This window comes from Parasteatoda tepidariorum, chromosome 3 (assembly GCF_043381705.1).
Source record: "Parasteatoda tepidariorum isolate YZ-2023 chromosome 3, CAS_Ptep_4.0, whole genome shotgun sequence".
In the NCBI taxonomy this organism is placed as follows: domain Eukaryota; kingdom Metazoa; phylum Arthropoda; class Arachnida; order Araneae; family Theridiidae; genus Parasteatoda; species Parasteatoda tepidariorum.
The window spans coordinates 21,952,718-21,967,697 of NC_092206.1; the positions used below are offsets into that span (position 1 = coordinate 21,952,718).

General features: G+C 29.3%; 1 protein-coding gene across 2 annotated transcripts in view; it reads right to left on the reverse strand.

The window, feature by feature from the left end:
* LOC107443664 (metabotropic glutamate receptor 3) overlaps positions 1–13,757 on the reverse strand; it is a 64,526-nt gene extending 50,769 nt beyond the window's left edge. The window contains exon 1 of one of the 2 annotated variants that reach the window (XM_021148381.3): positions 13,460–13,757. The gene's annotated coding sequence lies outside the window, so the exon portion shown is untranslated. The remainder of the gene's footprint in view (positions 1–13,459) is intronic. The other variant, XM_021148382.3, reaches the window with a different exon arrangement.
* Between the last annotated feature and the right edge of the window lie 1,223 nt (positions 13,758–14,980).

Below are 14,980 nucleotides of genomic sequence, written 5' to 3' on the forward strand. Positions count from 1 at the left end.
ATTTCACATAATATTCTAAAATATACAAACCGGCAATTATAGTATACCGAAGAAACATATTATCATTTCGTTCGATACCATTAAAAAATAATGTAAAAATTGAAGTAAATAACTAAAGACATAAGGGAATGTAAAAAAAAATAATTTAAAAAATAATTAAATACACTGTAATCAGTTTTTACAAAAATGCCATTTGCAGGTTCGTAATGTACTCATCATATACGCTTTGAAATGAAATCGAATAGCCTATTCACTTTGACTGAAATGAATATTCTACAAAGCTTCAATCGTTTCAAACTCATTGACCCGTTCACTTGATTTTAGAATGGCTTCTGGGTATGAACAAAACTTTCTTTTTTCTCACTTTCAGGTGAGTCAGAAATATTAGAATTCGTCCCGTGACCTGAAATAACTTCAAAAAACTGCTACGTCGATTAAACTTTCGCTTATTTCAAAACAAATATGTAAAACAAAAGCGTCAGCGCATCGAAGCATTGTTGTTTGTGATATCTCTACATCTTAATCCGTTGCTACCATCCTTTTTGTAACGCAGATTAATTATCGAATAATACCAAAAGTTATTTCCTTAAAGCATTAATGCATTCAAGATATTTTCATCTCCAACAAAATTATAATTTCTGAAAGCAATTCTTTGGAACAGTGTTGTTACATTTGAGTTTTGAAAATTAATTCAAATCTGTATCTGTCATTTTCGTTTCGAATACATATAGATTAGCGAAATTTGAAATTGAGTGATCATTAAGATGGGCAAAACGTGACGAGAAATGTGTCGTTGTACGCAGTGAAAATTCCAGATCAAATTACGATATAAAACACAGGCATCATCGGTAAAATCCATTTTTACCGTAAAATATTACACCGTAATTTTCACAGAAGTATTTATTAAATTAGAGTGATTCAGTGATTTTACAGTAAATATTACCGTTAAAACTACGGTATATGAGATTGTTTTGTTCCCTAACATGTTCCAGTAAAAATTGATTTTACAGTGAAAAGTACCAGCATGTTTAAGTGTCGGTATTTCATACCATAATTTGATCTGGAATTTTTTATAGTGTGCGCCGTTTTCTTCATTTTACATTTTCTAGTAATTATTGCATAAAACTGCATTTAAATAGGTTCAAGACTAGCTTCTTTTGTAATTTAATGATTTGGTCAAGCTCGCCAATTTATTTACTTTTTAATTTGGCTTTTGTTGCCTGTAGTAAAAAATTTTCTTCGTCACCTACGGCTAAATTACTTTTTTCTGCATTGTATAAAAAACCCTTAATACACTTTTGGGCAAAATTAAATAATAATGCATATACAATATAACATAATCCATATTCAAGACTGCATATTTAATTATCTCACGCAAATGCAATGTCTGGAAATTTAAAACCTCATTACAGTTTCCTATATTAAAACTTATATGTTAACAAAGGAAAATTTCATTTAATCTAAAAATTCTCACATTTTCCTGAGTTTTAAACATGGTAAATTTACTTCAGACAAAAAGTATCCAAATCATGTTACCCTATGATCATTAATAACCTTTGCTTTCTAAGTCAACCATGAAATAAATATCTTATTTGTTTAGCTAAGCCAACAAATTAAGGATTTTTAAAAAAATTACATTACTTTATTTATTTATTTTTTTCAAGCGTAATGGATTGCTTTAGGTCAACAACCTTTCTAGTCAGCAGGAAAAAAAAATTTGATCAGACAGAAAAGACAAGCTCTCAATTTTACATTAAATGTCCACCTACTTAAAATAATAAACAAAGTTAATAAGCAGCAAAGTCCTGAGCAATAAAAAAACCTCAGCAGAGAATTTTAAAAGTTCCAAACACAAATTAAATGTAAGCCAAAAGAAGAAGGAAAAAAAAATATTTAAATAAATACACTACGATGCCTTACATTCACCTCTTACTCATATACATTTGACAAAAACGGGAGTGGCTCTGTAATAAGGCATGAACAGTTTGAAGAGTGACTATTATTAAAATAAATTTGGGGGCGATCTCGAGTTGTAGAATAAATAAATAAATTTGAACTTAATATCAAGCAACGACCTCTGCTACCCTGAACACGAGTCTAATAGGGTAAAAATAACATTTCAATATAATAGAATACGAGTTCATTCTATTTTTATGTTTGAATAACTAGTGGGGAATTGTTTCATATTTTGCGATTCCTGGCGTACATTTGAAAGAAACTCAAAGAATACATTATGACATTAAGAAATATTCTCGCAACTAACACTTCTTGATTAGGAGGATAACTCTTTGACGCATAATTTTTATTAAACATATTTTTCTTTATTTTGTATCAATTTAGGTCAAAATAAGAGAATAATAATATATTTAGCATTATAATAATTTATGGTTATGAAACACCGAAAACACCGATGTCTTTTTCTGCGTTGAAGGTTAAATCTCCAATCACGGCTCATTCCCAAGCAATAATTTTTCAAATTTGCACTTTTTTGCAGTATTTTCTTCTCTTTGGTAATGTGTCTATTAATGTGTTTGTTTGGTAATGTGTTGTTTATTCCTGGTAGAGATCAAATTTTTGATTTGCGATAAAACGGGAGGTATGTTTTGTTTGCAATATTTAGGAAACAGTTAAAGTTCGTAATCAAACGCAATGCTCGAGTTAAAAATTTTAGTATGCTAGCAAGCAGGGGAAATTTTTTAAAATTTTGATTTAAGATAAGTTGTGTTTGCAGTGGTAAGATAAGTTGTGGTTACAAAAAGTATGGTTATAAAACTTTGAATAGCTAACTATACGGTTTTTTTACCATTTACAACCAGCATTTTTCGAAAACGTAAAAAAAAATAATTATCTAACAAGACTTACACCCGTATTCACCACGCCGAGTAAAATTCAAGGGTAACTCGGGGATCGGAATATCCACGGTTCAGAGTTACTCTCGGATTAACCCTCGCCTTTTATTCTCCAACCGTTTTCAACAGAGGATTTCACAACTCGAGTTTAACTCTTGGAGGAAATATAACGAGGCCTTTGATTGGGCAAGGTAAAACCATGTGACTTTGTATATAATATAAACACGTGCTGTTATATAATATAAACATGTTATTTGCTGGTTTCCAAATGCATAAAATCTTACAGCAGTTAAAACTTTTTCCGTTGGAGTTAAGGCATTGTTTCGATCTGCATCAGATTCCAACTTACTGCCAATTTTGGAGATCAGTTCTTCAATCGTCGGTTTTAAGAAACGATATCTTTCAAAAAAGTCTATTTCATCTAACTCTTCTAGGTCATTATTTCTGATAGTTGGAACATATCTTTCCCTTCTTTCAACAGTTTCAAGAAATTCAAGATCTTCAAGCTCAAACGCAGCGATAGAATCCTCCATCTTGTTTGTTTACAAGCTCCTCGTGAATAGGTTACCCTCCGATAACTCGGCAAAAACGGAGGGTTACCCGGAGAGTTAGAACTGTCGATGAAATCTGCGAGTTAGGCGAAATTTCGGCTGGAGAATATCGTTTCGCACTAAACTCGTGATTTTACTCTTACCCATAGATAACCCGGAGGTAATCCGTGTTGGTGAATACGGGCGTTAGGGGCTCAGCCTTTAGTAAGGTAATGGTCATTGGAGTGTGCCGGACACTGGAAATTCCTCATCTGGTGAAGAAAATGGATGAAATATTGTGGTGTCATTACTTAGGACTCGAACTCTAGTTCTGCCGGTCATGAGGTTGATTGATAAGCCCGCTCGGCTAAGACATGTACGCAGTTGTAAGAAACTAAGTAGCTTCATTAGGTGGTTCTAATTGGTGCGATAAAATTCTGGTTGCTTAACCGTATTAGGTTATAGCAGTTAAAAAACAGTTTTTCTCAAACTTAACAGTTTGATTACTATTTTATTTATAGTTATTTGACTGGTTTGATTATATATGGTAAAATAATCATTCAATAAATTGTTATTTAACCATTTTTTTTTCGAGAAATTTCTAACTGTGTATAAATTTTAAAATGCTTTTCAGATATGATATACTACAACATATATGAGTAAAATCACATATATTGCTGATCTTCATAGTAATCAAAGGGGTGCCACTCTCTCATCTCAAACTTAGCCAAGGTTGTCGAACCTTGATGATGTTTGCTTATGGTTGCCAAAGTGTTCTCTAAAACTATATATGTATGCTCCATTTTAAGAATGAAAAAGAAAGAACGTCCGCACCTACAACTCTAGAGCTTCCATATTCTTGAACTGATAAGGACCTTTGATCTCAAAAATGAATGGAAAAGATAATTCTATGACAAACGATATTGTTTTTACCGTTAAAATGAATGGAACGAAATTTTGCCAACATTAACTGAACTTAAATCTAGGTGAATATTATGAAAGAGTTGGGTAAAGACTATCTACAATAGCTTAAAATAGTTCACCTATTTTTTTTGAAATAATTTATGAAAACAAACATCATAAGTAATACTAAATAGTTCCAAAGCTTTTATCTCAGAATTTAATTCTATTGTTCGTAAATGGTACTTCTGTCATATTTTTCCTTTACTTCTGTTTATTTCATTTTAATTTATGATAAATTCTTCTATAAGCAGAGAAAAGAAAATACTTTGATAATATATATATCACAGAACATTTCTGTAGTAATTATCAGCAAAATCCTTATCGAATGTATTTATTTTTCCATCAGTTTAAAATGGTTAAACATGCATGTATTTTATTCATTTCTAAAATAAACTTAAGAATTTTGAATGAGGTGAATGGAGAAAACTGAAATATTTAAATCAAATCGTAACTTATTTCAGGCACTAAAACAAAATGTACTTTGCATCCATTAACAATCATTATCCTTAAAAAAACAATAAACAAGCAAAACTTCTAAAAAATCGAACTAAAGGAAAAAAATAAGCAAACGAATAAAAATATTCCACCGATTTAATCAAAATAAATAAATAAAATCGAAAAACTTATTGTTCAACAAGCAATAAGCATATTATCGCGGCAAAGCTCAGCAAGACATTAGGCCGGGAACAGTTGACAAAATGCATTTCGCTACACTTAAAAAAGAAATTTGTCCCCGTCTTAAATATTCTAGAATTAAAATATAAATTCTTTATGCATTTCTACGACAATATCTTTACAATCGGTACAGAAATATTGTTTTCAAATTAAAAATTAAAATCAGAAGATTTTTTAAACTTTATAAACAGTAAGTTAAGATTCAAATAATAAACACATCACAAATGAAGATATGAATCTTCTCGGAGTTCTCAAAATCTGATTTTTATTTTCATAAATTTTACAGGCGAGACTAAATCCGTGTCAAAAATTACAGTTAGGTTAAAATCAATCGCACTTATGATAAGAGCCGCATTCAAAATTTATATTAAGATAGTTACCATGAACATAATAGTCAAGGACAACTAACTCTGACGTCATCACGACGTGTTTTTTGAAGTTTCTCCTAGCCCAACTGCCTACAGCGCGCTCTAGCGATGATTAACGGAAACGGGAAGTTGATTCAGTAGATGTGAAAAGTTGCTGCTCTACGGTTTATTATACGTGTGTCTCTCCATCATAGTTTTATTTACTTTTGTACTATTATATTTGCGCATAATAAAATTAATAGTAATTCTTTGTGATTTATAGTTTCAAAGTTGAGTTTTACGCTTTATTTCAATAAAACTTTTGAATTAAGATTGGATTACGCGGAGTTATATTAGTGCTTCAAATTTTTTTCACGTTGTGCATTTATCTAGAAGCATAAAATTTTCTGATCAATTCCATATTATTTTTAGATTTTAGTTCTATTAGTCGTAAAAACAGTTTCTGTCATATTTTTATTTAATCATGTTGCCTGGTTTGTTTCATTTTATGATGTGATAAATTTTACTTTAAACAGAAAAAAATCTATATTAATAAAGCTTTTCCGTATTCGTCTTATTAGTCAATTAAAAATATTAATTAGTCTTTAATTAAAATGATTAATGGTACAAATTAACATCCATATAAAGATGTATTTTATTCAACATAAACATAAAAAACAAACAAAAATGGCGAGAAATTAAAACAAATGTAATTTACTTAACAAATGTGTTCATTAAAACACGGTATATATATAGTAAATAAAAAATATTATAGAACAAGATATTTTTTCAAAAAATTATACGTTATGAAAAATAATGTAACTTTTAAAAAGAAAACATCTTTTGATTATTTTTATTTGTTTACTTTCAAAATAATATTTATTTAAACATAAAAAATATAATAGGAAGATTATTCGTCTATTTTACTCCAAAAAGTTCAAACAGTTACAAAAATTAATGTACTTAAATGATATATGCTAGTGAACGCAAGAAATTTCAATTCATTATCTATATACTTGGTATTATCTAAAAATCGTTTGCAAATAAGGAAATGAAACCGAAAATTTTTTCTCAATTTTTGAAACTTCGCCTAAGAAAACAACTTTTATTTCATTAGTTATCGTGAAAATCTGATTAAGAATCGTCATTTTAAAATTCTTCTGATTTTATCAACTCTCATGAGTGAATATACTGATGTGAATGATAGCAAGAACTAAAGGAATTTCAATAAATGGTATGATTTTTAAAATTCTACATGTCTGAACTTATAATAGTTTGCAATAACAACTCTTTTGCGCAGACGTAATTGCAGTTTTCCAAATAAGAACTTGTTTGAAAGTATAACTAAGTTATATTGTTTTAAATCTATTGCTAAAATGTTGTTAAAATAAAATTTAGACTCCTGGGTCACATTGAATAGAATAACCAAAAAACACACAAAACATTATTTGGTCTAATTAGTCATTAGACTTTCATTAAATTCATTGTCCATGCATTTATATTACTTTCATTTCTGTTTATTATTTGTATCGTAGATAAAGCCAATTTAAAAGAAAAAAAAACAAAGATGTTCAGCAATTCAGTTAACAAAATGGCCTGTAAAGTGGTTTACTACATTTTAACCCTTCATACACCGACGTCATTTAGTTACTGTACATTAAAATCAGTAATTCCAGTTCGATTATTAAATGAAACTATAAGTCTTTTTAGCTATCTCTTTTTATTAAACCTATTTTTAATTCTAATAATATATTTTTCAATTCTCGCAATTAATTTGATTAACTTCGAGGATAATCGTCACATTGTGACAACGTTTTCCTTATAACTCATACTAAAATTTATCTGATGTCTGAAATATTTATTTGTTTTACTTTATTTTGGACCAAGATTCTAAGTGTCTATATTAAGGGTGATGATTATGGAACACCGTGAAAGAATCAGAATGTTTGCTCATAATGATTTAATAACGAGTTGAGAATAATACATTCAATCGCTCATCTATAATGAATTTATTACAAAGCATTGTAAAAATCAGTCACATTTAAGACTGTGGAATAATGAATATTTGATTTTTAAAAAAAAGTACAAATTATCAAAACTCTTAATTAATATACAAATTATTTTAGGAATGACTTTATTTTGGTAGGTGGGAAACATGACATAGAATAGTTTGAAGGCCTTCCTTAACCAAGAGTGTGCACCTTGCCGGATAGAAAAATTAAATGAAAACACTTTTTTTAAGGTTATCTATAGAACTGTAGAAAACAAATTATACCTCATCTTCCCTTAATGGATCTGGGACGAGGTATTAATGCTATCTCATTAACCATTAATGTTAACTCATTAAGGAAAAGTTTTCATTTTTAGTTATTTATTTTTTTCCCTTTGCTTTGTATCTACTTCTTAGATAACATATCTTACGCTAAATCAAAATCACCTAACAAAGCAGCAGAACAACTCAATTATATAATTAAATGCTTTTTTTATTTTTGGATAAGGTATTTTTCAAATTTTTTAAAAAAAATGAACTATTTATTTAATTTTTTTTGTCTAGTAAGCATTAAATAGAAATAGTTTACATTTCAAAAATACTTATTTTATTAGTCAAACTTTAAATAGGAGCATATTGCCGAGCTGTATATATTAAGCTTGTTTTAAAAGGTCAAAAGTCAAATGTAATAAAAGTAACCTTTGACAATACTTAAATGACCTATTAAAACAAGCTTAATATATACAGCTCGGCAATATGCTCCTATTTAAATTTTGACAAATAAAATAAGTAATAAAAGTAACCTTTGACAATACTTACAATTAGATACTTAAATGACCTTTATCAACAGGCTTAATATCTACAGCTCGGCAATATGCAGCTATTTAAATTTTGATTAGTAAAATGAGTACTGAAAGTAGATAGGTAGGTTCTTTATTTACGTCACACTAGAGCTGCACAATGGGCTATTGGCGACGGTCTGGGAAAAATCCCTGAGGATTATCCGAAGACATGCCATTGCAATTCTGATCCTCTGCAGAGGGGATAACTCTCCTGCGTTGGTAGCTCGACAACCTGCCCGCGATGTCGAACACTTTACGGTAGAACAGTTTAACGAGTACCGTTACTGCGCACCCTCGATTCCTACGCTGGCTGATCAAAATGGTCACCCACCCGCCAACTGACCGCAGCCAAAGATGCTTGACTCTACTGGGAACAGCGTCTTTGCGATCAGTCCAGTGCGGAACAAGTAATGAAAGTAAAATAAGGTCTAACCGCACTGCTCTTTACGTATAACAGGTTTAACTATTTTAAATAACATTTGATTAAAGAAAGTACGAATAACGAGAAGAAGAAAAAAAAGCGGATTTCTTAATGACCTTACATTTTCTTCTTTGCTGTCTTTTAACAGCTTATTGTACTCTTTTGCAAAAATTATGAAGGGAGAAAAAAAAGCATCACAGTCTCAATTATGCAAAATACCCTTTTACTCCGTTGTGTTAGTGCCTCTTGTCAGAAGGCCAAGGTTTCCAATAGCGAATCAGAATACCAATTACCTGGTGAAAAAAAGAGAATTTTTTTTTTGAATTTTTGACAGATATTTTATTTCTTTATTTATTTTTATATTCTGTAGTAATGTTAACCATGTAAAAATATCCCCACCATTAAGAAGTCAATTTAGAACTATTAAAAGATACCGGCCGCGTCGCTCTTGGAACCGGTATCTGAAAATGTTGCCAGAAGACTTTCTTTTTCGCGATGACCTGTCTCCAAATATATTTCCTAACATAGTTTTTGCTTGACTGAAATTTCAGTGAGTGATGCGAATGTTAATTAGATTTGATTTTGAAACTATTTCTCCAAGGCGCTAATATCCTGTTGTCTAAAAGATCCTCAATAGAGAATGAATGCATCGATTAGAGCAAATATAAAACAAAAAGAAACCTGCAATTCAAGTGTATGTACAAACGTTAGAAAAAACGTGTTCTAATCACTTATCTGTTTAGCTACATATAAAACACGGCGATGGTTTTGGGAGCAATTTTAAGTAGTCTGGATCAACAATTTTCAATGGATTTGGAGCAGTCTTAAGAGAATTCTTGAAACTTTTGGCGATTAGCAAGACAAAAGTTTTACTCTACTAGTAAAAGTTTCTATAATTTTAATTATTAGTAGAAACCGAGCAGTCATTCCCTGCCATTTTGATAACAATTTTTATAAAATACTTTATTGATATCATGGCGAAACACTTAGAAATAGTCTAGAGCAGCAATTTTTATTGGTTTTAGAAACGCTTTGGGAGGCAGCTATTTTTTTTTTCTACAGATTTTCAATGTAGAAGTTGCACACTATATGGAATTATAATTATTAGCAGAAATCATAAATTCAAAATTTTTCAAACTTTATTTTATTTAATTTGTGAACGTCCCTTTTATTCAATGTTTTAAAAGATAAAATAAATTGGCAGGGATCTATATTTTTAGTGACTTTTCGTGTGTGTCTGGCTAACCGAAAAGTACCATTATTAGAGATGTTCATTTCATGTTCAAGGTATCGTGCAAGAATTTGTTAAAAACATCAACTTAGATTATAGGCTTTTATTTTATTTTATAACCGCCGTTGAACAATCGACACCATTTTTTTGGATTTACAACTACTTATGTTCAAATCCGTAGGCTAGTAATTTTGCACCCAATCCAGAAGTCAAAGGAAATCCTATATAAAATATTGGGAGAAATTTGACTTCGGGGAGGACTTTTTGATGGAACTAACTCACATTTGCTTTACAAGGTGATGAAAACCCAGAAAACCTCCCACGGTTAGCTTGACGGTAAGGGGACTCTAACCCATGAATCCTCTACCACTGCGAGTATTTTGCACTAGCACTGTGATCGGTGCGAGCCGGATGCGGAATTCGTATTGACCAACCATCGCTAGGATTCGAACAAGGTGCAACTAATTGGGAGGCGAGCGATCTATCCCCTGTCCGACGACCTTCTCAAGGTTAAAATGTGAATAAAAAATTAAGATAGAGAAACTAAGTTCAATCGAAATCGTTCGAATAAGTTTCAGAGAGCGGTAATGGCTACAGGAGTTCCCTTGCCTTCTGGATTGGGTTCAAAATTATAAGGGTACGGAGTTGAATATTAGTAGTCGTAAACCCAAAATTGGATCGGCAGTCCAACAATGATTATAAAATAAAATAAGCTTCAGAACGCATACAAACGAGCTTGGACGCCTGATGTAAAAAATTTTCATGTAAAAGAGAGTTTTTCTTTTCCTTTTTTTATTATTATTATTAATACTCATACCTATTGCTCGGCGTTATAAAAATCAATGCCTTGCAAAATGCTGGTTTTCATGAAACAATCTAATCTCCATCTTTTTTTTTCAAAAAAAAAAACATAAGGGAATTATTGTTTAGAGAGAGCGTCTGTAAAATATCATCTAATTATTATTATTCGTTAATGACAAATAATGTTCAAATAACATTTAAGCACACTTAAATTTGTAATAAATGCTTTTAACTTTGACATAACAGCCTAATGATAATAATAAATACAATGCTTATATTTTTATTTATATTGAGTGAAGCAAATTCTTTTCTCTTTAATCGGTACAGTAAAATATCAGTATCTACGAATAGCCTATCAGCGTAGTGGATTTGAGTCAATAAACGTTCACATTTTCTTCTTGAATTCAACTTAAAAATAAACTAGAGCTCTCCTTCGTCTTCATCACAGACGCCATTGCGATAAACAGAAATTTTTTAATAAAATTAACGTGTAATTTCGCTACTTGGAGAAGAAAACCTCGAAACCCTTAAATAATCACCGAGATGATAATAATACTCAAATAATCGACAATTTGTCTTCCACTTAGATTGATTTTAAGTTTGCTTTGCGGAAAAGTATTATCCGGAAGCAACATAAGAAATTATCAGATGTGACAGAGTTTCCATCTCTTTATCACTCTAAATTTAAGCCTTATAAAAGTGGACATTTTTGAGAAAATTTGTAAAAAAATAAATAATAATAAATAACAAACATAAAAAAGAAAATATAAAAGTGTTATTTTTAGTTTTCATTAATTTATTTATTTATTTTTGTTGTTTGTTTTTTTAAACTACATATATACAATCATTTTCTGCTACAAAAGCTGATTTGTTAAAGAATAAGGGATATAACTAACATAATTAATAAGTCATGCTTGAATGATAATGCAAGCATCATAACATTACAATTATGTTGAAGATCAGAGTATGTAAATATATATTTTTTTTTTTAAATGTAAGCATAATAATAAAAAATAAATAATGCGTATTAATCAAATTTTTATGACCATGGTACTATACAAAAGTAAGTATTGCAGAAAAAGTAGTTTTATTTGTTTTTTAAGTGACGTTTTGAGTTTTTGATACCATTAAATCTTTCACTTTTCCTTTAATATTCCATTTTTAATTCCAAAGATTTTTGGGATTAATGTTAGAAATATTACAATGTTAGAAATATATTTAATTTAATTTGAAATTAATTATTTATTTATTAAACACTGTTTTAAATTAAATTGCTTAATTTAAAAATTATTTTCAATGAAATTAAAGTTCTAAATCAAATTAAAATTATTAAATTTTAAATTGATTTTAAATTAAATTAGGCAGTTTAAACACAAAATGTTGAATGAATATTTAACAATGAACTATGAATATTTAACCTAATTAATTTCTGAAGTAATTAATTAGAAGTTCATTTAGCGATCTGCTTTACAATATAAATTTAAAATTTATGAATAAGTTTCTGAAATTAAAATTACCACTAAAATTTGAAAAACTTATTTATTATTGTAAAATTAGTATTATTCATATTAGGAAAAAATGTAAAATTTCAGAACCGTATAATTTCAAGAAACTTGTATAAAGTAAAAATAAAAAACCGTGATTTGCTCAAGAAAAAATATTATATGCTTGAATAGTCAATACCTTAATATAAAATAATCTCAATATTTATGAAATGATGTGTGGTCGGCTAAAATTGGTGAAAACTTAAATCAACTAATGCAATCTATGAATCTCTTATTGAGTGAATGTTATATTGCATCACTAAATTAAAAGAGTGAAAAATAACGCTATATATTGTATATACATGGCAACATCAAAGGTCCAACATGCAGAAATGTTTCCTTTGGTAGTTCATGCTTTTATTGTAAAAATATATTTTAATCCCTTTAAAAAAAAATTTTTTTTAAAAAGAAAATCTTACCCTATTTATGGGTTAATAGTTAAAAGCCCCTCTTCCCTCACAACCTAACTCAATCTATAACGAGACGAGCGCAGGTGTGCAGACGTGACGTTAAAACAATTTTTGTTTAAATCGCTGTGATAGACTAGTGACTGCATTTTACGCGATTGGGTATTTTATTTCGAATCACATAAAATACAAGAGTAAAAAAATAAGTTAAGATATGATGACGGGAAAGAAATGCTCTGCAACAAGTTTTAGTTTAAGCTCCATTTTTTAAAATATAAAATTTATATTCCATTGCACTAAGAATTTTAATATGTAAATTAGTAGTATTTTATGGATAATTTTCAAATTCCCCGCAAAAAAATATATTTCCTTAAAGTTATCTTTACAGTTAAATATTTATGAAGAAACTAAGTTATATGTTTATTATTTTGAAAAAAAGCACAGTCGATACTTTACTATCTAAATAATTCTATTCTAGAGAGTCTAATTCGGGAAAAAAGCTGGGCTAATAAAATCTAATAAAATTTAAAGATAATACTTTTAGCTCAGATAAATTTCAATTAATATCAAAACTTTATTTTTATAAATGTCTATTTATTACCGCACTAAAACTTTTAAGCACAACATTTTACTATATATGACTTCGAATTCAAAAATGAGAAGAAAAAAAATTTTATACACTAAAATACAGTTTTTATTTCAATACAATAAAATACAATATTTATAAATTAAAATTTTAAAATTAATTTTTTTAAAATAAAATACAAGTTGCATTTTATCATAAAATCGAGCTTATAAAAAATTAACTTGATTTTTTTTCCTAAAATTTGAAATAGAATTTAAAAAAAGTTACTCTTACCTACAGCATCCCTGCCATTATGAAGAGAGGGAAAAGTGATGCCGTTTCCAAGGCAACGAGGATGAGAAGATTTTTCGTGCTTAGAGGAAACTGAAGAAAGTTCCTCTTCGTTCGAGGAAGAAGGTTCGAAAGAAACTACTGAAAAATCTTCCTTTCACTTTCTGCACCTCCTTTCTGCTTATTCGCTAAATGGATGGGGTGGTTTTAGTCACGTGACCCAACTGATGCCACTCAGCAGGGGTGATTCCCAACCTCCAAGTCATCCAAACTTTCGTTCCTCTCGACTCGCTTTTCAAGTGCAAGGTCTCGAACGAGTTCAAACTCTGTACAAAAAAAAGAAGTGCATTTTTTAATCCACTTTTTAAATCGCTTACTTTTATTTAAAAAATTTCTCAGACAAGATTGCAGTAATCAATTTTGATTTAGCATCAATAGAATAAAAATCATACTGAATTCTCACATGGATGCTCTAAATTCTATGCCCCCTATTCACTATCCCAAATGCAAAATCTCAAGAAAAGTCGAAACCTGTACAAAAAAGTGTCTTTTATTTTTTTACAAAAACGGTTAGTTTTTTTAAAAGGAATGATTTAGGCATGCTTGTAAAAGTTGGACATTCTATTGACTATTAATTCAATTTTGACTATAAAAATTACGTTAAATTGTCACATTGATGGTGTAAATTTTAAGCCTCCTGTTCTGTATTTCAATAGCAAGATCTCGGAAAGATTCAAAACCTGTGAAAATTAAAGCATTTTTTTAATTTACTTTTACAACCGTTTATTTATTTATTTGAAGTAATTATTCAGACATGCTTGTACAGTCAATTTGTACTTCAAAGTCAGTACAATAACAATTTAAACTAAATTTTTACATCGATGATTTAAGTTCCAAGCCCCCTCTTCTGTGCTTCGATAGCAAAGTCTTGAACGAGTTAGTAACACGAAAAAAAATTTTTTTTAATTTGCTTCTTAAATCACTTAGACATTTTTTAAGTATTCTTAACACATACTTATAGTAGTCAATTTTAAATTTATAGTCAGTAGAATAAAAATTACACTAAATTCTTGCATTAACTATCTAAATTCTAAGACCACTGTCCTGCATTATAATAGTAAAATCCTGGAAGTGTTTACATCCTGCAATAAGAAGTGCAATTTTTGAGTTTACTTTTTAAATCGCTTAGTTTCGTTAAAAGAAATTATTCAGAGATATTTTTACTAGTAAATTTTTTATTTTATAGTCAGTAGAATACTAAATCCTCACATCGATGGTTTAAAATTTAATTTCAGTGTAATGTATCTCAATATCTATTGTTTGAAACCTTTAAAAACGAAATTCATTATTTTAATAGACTTTTTAAATCCCTTAGTTATTTTTTAAAGAACTATTCAGACGCACTTGTGCAGTAAATTTTGATGTTATATTCAGTAGGATACTAAATTCTCATATTGATGGTTTGAAATCTAATTTATCTGTCCCGTATTCCAATAGAAAGTCTCGGAATAATTCAAAACCTTT